Source organism: Lynx rufus, unplaced genomic scaffold (genome assembly GCF_022079265.1).
Source record: "Lynx rufus isolate CCGP_SWC_20201006 ecotype Redwood Valley unplaced genomic scaffold, mLynRuf1.p SCAF_19, whole genome shotgun sequence".
Taxonomy (NCBI): Eukaryota; Metazoa; Chordata; class Mammalia; order Carnivora; family Felidae; genus Lynx; species Lynx rufus.
Genome location: NW_025814833.1, coordinates 5757215 through 5765674, shown reverse-complemented (window position 1 = coordinate 5765674; position 8460 = coordinate 5757215).

The following is an 8460-nucleotide window of genomic DNA, read 5'->3' as shown; positions in this document are numbered from 1 at the left end:
AAACAGAGGCCCGTGTTGGCCTGTTTCCTGATTTCAGAAACATAAATCCAATCAACTGAAATGCCTCCTGTTTATACTGGCTACCCAAGGCCCCTCAAGACTTTACACAGGAAGTTATTAAAATTCCTTATATTCTTCCTAGGCAAAGGCATATCCAGTCAAGCGTCTTCCTTCTTCTTTCTATCTAGAGGAGATCTAGGTATCTAGCAGCTTTCTATCCAGGGAAGACATTTTCTCTTTGTTTGGAGACTTGCAGATTGTCCCATCTGGGAGTCCTGAGTAGCAATTTCAGTGAAATACCCAATAATTCTTGGCAGATCCAGGAATGGCATCTTATCTCTACCATTGTACCTGAGAAAGCCCATTTTTTCCCTCACAGGTCCTACCCAACCTGATTTCTCTTTTTTTTTCTCCTATAGTCACACCTGAAAAAACAGGGCCTCTACTCAGGCTGAGAAATACAGCCCCAGAGAGCCACAAACCCTTCAATTTTCAGTGTTTGGAAGACCAAAGGACCAAATCTCCACTTCTGTTTGGCCCTTTGAAACTCAAAGCCTGAAACATCCTGTTCTTTTGCCACATCTGCTTCTTTACCATATAGCTGGAGCTGTTCCAGTGGGGCAGAAGGATGAGTTTGAAAATTCTCATCTTAAACTTTACATGTGGCTTGTCATCACCCTACAAGGAGAACTTAAGCTAAAGTGATGCATTCTTCTCATTCCTTCTTTTCTAATTAACAACATATGATCTCCACTCCCTTCCCTCACTCCCCTTTCAAGAGCTTTCCCCATTTCACTGTGCTAAAAGCCCCGATATACTTGAAGTTCAGGGAAGGATGAGCCCATGGCTTATTCGGGTCTTATCTTCTTCCCTAAGAGGAGTCCCAAATTACTTATTTTTATGTACTAAGATGCTTTGCAAATATCAAGCTTCATTCTGAAAAGACAAGGATAAGGGCACTTGCAACCACAAGTGCTTTCTTGGGTTTGACAGATGCTTCCTGGCCTAATCTCTCACACTGAGTACAGAGAGCAAGCAAGCAAGCTCTTGAACCATCTCTTCCCAGACTTGGTAGTTTTGACCTCATCAGCCCAAATTTAAATTTTCTGGCTCTCTCCCAAGGTTCCAGCACTCCTACTTACTCTCCTTTTTGTGCTAGCTGTATGTTTTTGAGGAGCATTTTCCCCAATGAGAGAAAGAGAGAGAGAGAGAGAGAGAGAATGAATGGGGGGCGAGGGATGCAGACAGACGGACACATGCTTAACCCAAAGGAACAGAGCCTGGTGGCATAATTCAATGGGGACTTATTTGAGGACTTAAGGATCTTCTTCATCACACACAGAGCACATGACCAGAATAACTCTACAACCTTTACATGAGATCCACAGTTTTCATGTTGCCATTTTATAATCATGGGGTCCTCTAAACTCTATCTTGGGGAAAATTTCTGCACATGGCTATAGAATGCCTCAGGAGAGGCCGAGGAACAGCTATTCTTAGGTGATACTAAGATCTTTTCTTAATGGATGCACAAATAAAAGCATGGACAGAAATGTGGTCTGAGGATTCCCAGACCTCAAGACCACCCTTGGAGCCCACATATTCACAAAAAGCCCTGCCTCTACGCACATATTCACAAAGAGCCTCCCCTATCACACAGAAAGCCCACATAGGAAATATCCTCCCTCTGGCTAAATGGGGCAATTGACTCTATTAAGGGGGTTAGAGTAACTAGGTTTTGTATTTCATGACATACATCATGGTTTCCTGGGTTAAAAGGTGGTACTCATGATAGTGTCACAGCTATAGGAGTGCTAGTGGCTAAAGAGACACATACAACCAGCTTTAACCCTATGAGTAGGTCAGTAGAGGAAAAAAATACATCATAGAATGACACAAAGAAGAAAAGGGGCAAATGTCAGTATATTCCACAGGGCCTAAACAGCCATGCCCATACCTACAGACTATGAGCTGCAGCCCATTTCTACTCCATGTTCAAATGATGTCTGTACTAAAGTTATTATCTGCAATGCCTCATACTCTTTAGCTGGCAGTTGGCTTCAAAATTTTGTTCACAGCAAACCACCTTATTTTTACCCTGATGGGTATAGGGTACTATGTTGATGGTATCCTTCTAGGGGATATGGGATGGGAATCATGTTGAGGATGAAAATACTCAATGTCTTAAGGGTATATTCAAAATAGGACTTCCCAGAAATGAGGACCTCTCTCTTCCTTTCGTGTTGTTAGTGGGAGTACTGGTTCAGGGCTCTTAGTCCTTATAAGCCATGTGAACCATGAAGTCAATAATGTAGTTTCTATAGTCAAATTTATTTTCATATAAGTAAATAAGCTTGACAACATTGTCATTAAGGGCAATACTGGTCCAGACATCAAAGCTGGAGGAATAGGTGTCACTCTTAAACTCACAGGAGACAACCTGGTCCTCTGCGTATGCCAGGATATCCTTCAAGGGGCCATCCAATGCCTGATTTAACACCTTCTTGATGTCACCATATGTGTCATCTTTTTTCAGAGTGTAGGTCAGATTAATGGCAGACATGTTGGGATAAAAACACAGAAGACTGTGCCAGTGAGACTCCCATTCAGCTCAGGAATGACTTTGCCTACAGTCTTGGCAGTCGATGTTTGCAGAGATGATGATCTGAGAAGTACCATGACCAACATGCCACAGTTTTCTAGAGGGGAAATCCATATTTTTTATGGTGGAAGTGATGGTGTAAACTGTGATCTTAAGTCTTTCCATGATCTCAAAGTTGACATGGATAAATAATCTTGACCAGAGTGCCAAGCAGTTCATGGAGCAGGAAGCAATGCTGATAATCGTGAGGCAGTGATCACACTTCTCATGATTCCCTTCCTTCCCAAACATGGAGATATCTGAGAAAGGGGAAGAGATAAGGAGCCTCCAACCCTAAGTGAGCTCCAGCCTTCTCTAATAAAGGGAAGAGACTAGTGGACTCCACAACATATTCAACACCAGCATCGTCCCATTTGATGTTAGTAATACCTTATTCTTAGAATATGGAGATGGGCTTACTATTGTTGACAAGCTTCCCTTTATCAGTATTTACACTGCTGCTGAATCTCTTCTTTTTCTTATTGTTGAGTTTTGTATATTTTTTTCTTCTCCTCAAATTTTTACTTAAATTTGAGATAGTTAACATACAGTGCAATATTGATTTCAGGAGTAGAATTCAGTGACTCATCACTTATATACAATACCCAGTGCGCATCATAAAAAGTGCTTTCTTTAATACCCATCACCTATCTAGCTCATCCCCCATCCATTTCCCTCCAACAACCCTCAGTTTGTTCTCTATTGTTAAGAGTTTCTTTTAGTTTGTTTCCCTCTTTTCCCCCCTCCCTTATGTTCATCTGTTTTCTTTCTTAAATTCCACACATTAATGAAATCATATGGTATTTGTCTTTCTCTGACTGACTTATTCTGCTTAGCATAACACACTCTAGCTTCCTCCATATCATTGCAAATGGCAAGATTTCATTCTTTTTAATGGCTGAGTAATATTCCATTATATATGTGTATGTACATACATATATATAACATCTTATTTATCCATTCATCAATTGATGGACACTTGGGCTCTTTCCATAGTTTGGCTATTGTTGATAATGTTGCTATAAAGATTGGGGTGCATATGCCCCTTCAAATCTGAATTTTTGTATCATTTGGATAAATACCTAGAAGTGCAATTGCTGGATCATTGGGCAGTTCTGTTTTTAAACTTTTGAGGAACCTCCATACTATTTTCCAGAGTGGCTGCAGCAGTTTGCATTCCCACAAACAGTGCAATAGGGTTCCCCTTTCTCGGCATCCTCACCAACACCTATTGTTTCTTGTGTTGTTAATTTTAGCCATTCTGACAGGTGTGAGGTGGTATCTCACCATGGTTTTCATTTGTATTTCCCTGATGATAAGTGATGTTGAGCATCTTTTCATGTATCTGTTAGCCATCTGGATGTCTTCTTTGGAAAAATGTCCACTCATGGCTCCTGCCATTTCTTAACTGGATTATTTGTTTTTTTTTGGGTGTTGAGTTTGATAAGTTCTTTATATATTGTGGATACTAACTCTTTATCAGATGTGTAATTTGCAAATATCTTGTCTCATTCTGTAGTCTGCCTTTTAGTTTTATCAATTGTTTCCTTTGCTATGGAGAAGATTTTTATTTTATTTTATTTTATTTATTTTTTTTTAATTTTTAACGTTTATTTATTTTCGAGACAGAGAGAGACAGAGCATGAACGGGGGAGGGTCAGAGAGAGGGAGACACAGAATCTGAAACAGGCTCCAGGCTCTGAGCAGTCAGCACAGAGCCCAACGCGGGGCTCGAACTCACGGACCACGAGATCATGACCTGAGCCGAAGTCGGCCGCTTAACCGACTGAGCCACCCAGGTGCCCCGAGAAGATTTTTATTTTGATGAAGTCCCAATAGTTCATTTTCGCTTTTCTTCCCTTGCTGTTGAATTTTTTCATGGGTGGACTCACACATGCAGATGATGTAGCTGAGGTAGTTATAAGTAGTGACAATACCTACTTTGTCACAGATGGAAGCAGACTGCAGTCCAGGTGTTGAATATAGCCAAATTTGTTTATTCCAGCCTTTACTAACATCTATCTGGAATGTGGTTGACACTGCCAAAAATGGTATAGTTACGTGCTGAGCACAGAGGAACAGACAGTGAACCATATCATTTTTAATTGTCAGAAAATAGGTTGGGCATGAGACTTCATTGCTCCCCAGCAGTCACCAAATTTTATTCATTGAACAATGTTGTATTTTCAGGCCATCGTATCTCTCCTTCTATGTCCAAGTTGCTTATGCTACAAAGAAAGAATCACACAACCACACTGGGGTTCCTATAAAAGCTTGGTCTTTGGCAGCTGGAACCACAACACTACCCGGAAATCCCTCCATACTTCTCAGTTAGTAACATTTCCCATCCCTTTACTGCCTATTTCAAATTTCAACCTCTCTTCTCAGACTCCTTTTCCACTCCATTTACCACTTACTCTTACAGAAAGTTACTTTGTTTCTCTATCACCAAGATAATAGAAACCATCTGGGACAGGTAGCATACCAAACATTCTGTCTTGACATAGTGACAAATATCCGTACATCTAGACCCATCCTTGTCTTTCTGCCTTCTGTGAACTGGATATCACCTCACATATGTTCTGAGATCTTCACTAATTTTCCTTTTGCTCAAATCTACTTTCGATCATTCCCAGTCATCTAGTTCCTTCCTCTCAGTATTTAAAGATGGTCAAACCTTATTCTAATAACAATAAACAAAGAAACAAATAAAAAAACCCTCAAAAACATCTCCAGGTATCATACTATGCATTTAATTATGTCACTGCCATGAGCATTCTCAACCCATTACAACCTGTTGCAATCTGGCTGAAACTACTTTAACTTCTTTTCTTAGCTGTCAAATTTCATTTACACATCTCATCACTACCTGACTTTATTTTCTCTCTCAACTGATACTGTTGGTCACCCCCTTCTACTTAAAGCTTCCTTCTTTCTTGGGGTGCCTGAGTGGCTCAGTCAGTTAAGCGTCTGACTGGCTCAGGCCATGATCTGACAGTTCATGAGTTTGAGCCCTCATTGGGCTCTCTGCTGTCAGCAGATTCTGTGTATGTGTGTCTCTCTCTGCCCCTCCCCACCTCTAAAAAATAAATAAAAATATTAAAAGGAACTTCCTTCTTTCTTGACTTCCATGGCAGTATTCTTTCTTGATTTTCTTTCCTTACCTTTAGGATTACTCTTTCCCAGTCTCCTTTGCAGGATCTTCCTCCTCAGCCAAACCTTTGAAAGTCATTATTTCCTAGAGTTTGTTTTTTTTCTTCCTAGAACTCTTCTTGTCACTCCATTCACTTTCCTTGTGTCAATTGATTCATGCCCATGGCTTTAATCACCACCAATATAATTAAAATTTCAAAAGCTAGATTCCCAGACTAGATTTCTTCCATGAGTTGCAAGTGCATGTTTACTATTACCTACTAGACATATCCACTGGAAATCTGTAGTCAACTCAAAATCAATATGTTCAAAAATTTGAGTTAACTTTTGCCTTTCCTTCACCAATTCTGTTTGTCTTTTAATGTCTCTATCTTAACTAGCTACTCAAGGCAGAAACATGGTTGGCACTATCAATAGCTTGCTTTCTTTCATTTTCCATATCCATTCATTCATTAGGTCATGTGAATTCTACTTTCTAAATATCTTTCATTTCCATCCCTTCTCTCCATAACTTACCATTTTTACTCTCAAGTAGAATTATCAGATCATGTGGTATTTCTATTTTTAATTTTTTGAGGAAATTCCATACTGTTTTCCACAGTGGCTGCACCAATTTATGTTCCCATCAACAGTGCACAAGTGTTCATTTTTCTCTACATCCTCACCAACACTTGTTATTTCTTACGTAAATAGTCATCTTTGATCAAGCCCCAGTAGTTCTCAACCAAGGAGGGATTCCTTTAGGAATGTTTAGAAAGGTGTATTTGTGGTATAATGTTTTGATTATTATAATAGTTGGGGGGGAGTACTTCTGGCATTTAATGGGGAAAAGGCATGGATACCAAACATTCTGCAGAGAGGCAAGCTCATATAATATATAATTATCCTGCTGATACCTCCCTACTATCTCTTTGCCTCATTTCTCACTGTGATCTCTCTTCATATTCCATCCTCCAGTCATACCAAACAATGTCCAATTTTTCTTAAAGGTCATGGGATTTCACATCATCAAATCTTGACAGCACTGCTCCCTCTACCTGGAATATCTTGTAACACCTTACACACCTTCTCTTTCCTAATCCCAACCCACTGCTTTTCCAAGGTAGAAATGCCAATTCTCTAGACAGTGAGTCATGCATAGTATATACACAGTCCATGTTACATGTTTGTTGAGTAAATGAATGAATTCTTTACCAGTTAGTACCATCTACTGATTAAATTATACACAAACTGTTTACAACACTTAGGCTCTGCCTTAACTTAGGATAATTAAGAGAAAGAGAGAGGAAGTGAAGAGTTGAATTCCAAAGGTGCTGCAAGAAAAGGATCATGGGTAGGGGTGGGGATTAGGGTTTATGACATTTACAGTCTCTGAGTTATCAAGCATGAGGAGCAATGGGTACACTACAGAAAGAAGGGAATAGAAAGAGGAAATAAAAAAAGGGCAAGGGCAAAACTGTGCTACCCTTACAGCCTGTTGATGGCCAGAAATTTTTTTGTAGATTTTTCTCCTGTTCTCTTTCCACCTTGCCTTGATCTATCACTTACAACCATTCCCATGGTTCTGAGCTAGAGGGACTTCTGTATTACCTTCTATTATTACCCTCTACTTTATTATTAACTAGTTTTTTTTAAATTATAAAAGCAATAAAGAAATCAAAGACCATGATTTTAAAAATCAACTAAAGGGGCGCCTGGGTGGCTCAGTCAGTCGAGCGTCTGACTTTGGTTCGGGTCATGATCTCGCGGTTCATGGGTTCGAGCCCTGCGTTGGGCTCTGTACTGACAGCTCAGAGCCTGGAGCCTGCTTCCGATTCTGTGTGTCTCTCTCTCTCTGCCCCTCCCCTGTTCATGCTCTGTGTCTCTCTGTCTCAAAAATAAATAAAACATTAAAAAAATCAACTAAAAATAAAACTATAAAGAATATATGGTGAAAGAAGTACCCAATCCCCCCCCACCCCTACCCAAAGTACCCAATCCATACTCCAAACCTCAGGCTTTCTACTCAGAGGTGATTGCTGTTGATATTTTCTTCTGTGTATGCATAATGTTGTATTTTTATTTAGTTTTCTTGTTTTCCAAAAATGAGATTATACCATACATACTATAATGGTTAATTTCATGTGTCAACTTGACTGGATCATGGGATGTTCAGATATTTGGTTAACATTATTTTGGGTGCATTTGTGAGGGTGTTTCTGCAAACATTAACATTTAAATGGATAGGTTAAATAAAGCACATTACTGGGGCGCATGGGTGGCTCAGTCGGTTGGGCATCCGAAATTTGGCTCATGGTTTGTGAATTCAAGCCCTATGTTGGGCTTTGTGCTGACAGCTCAGAGCCTGGAACCTGCTTCAGATTCTCTCTCTCTCTCTCTCTCTCTCTCTGTCTACCCCTCCCCTGCTTATACTGTCCTTCTCTCTCTCTCAAAAAAAAAATAAATTAAATTAAAAACAATAAAGCACATTGCCCTCCCTAATGTGGATAGGATTCATCCAACCAGTTGAAATCTCAAATAGAATGGTTTCTTCTCCTGCAAGTAAGAGGGAACTCCTCCTGCCCAACTGTTTGATCTGGGACATTGGTCTTTTCCTGCCTTTTCACTCAAACTAAAACATCAGATCTTCTTGGGTTTCAAGCTTGCCAAGTTTTGGACTGGAGCTT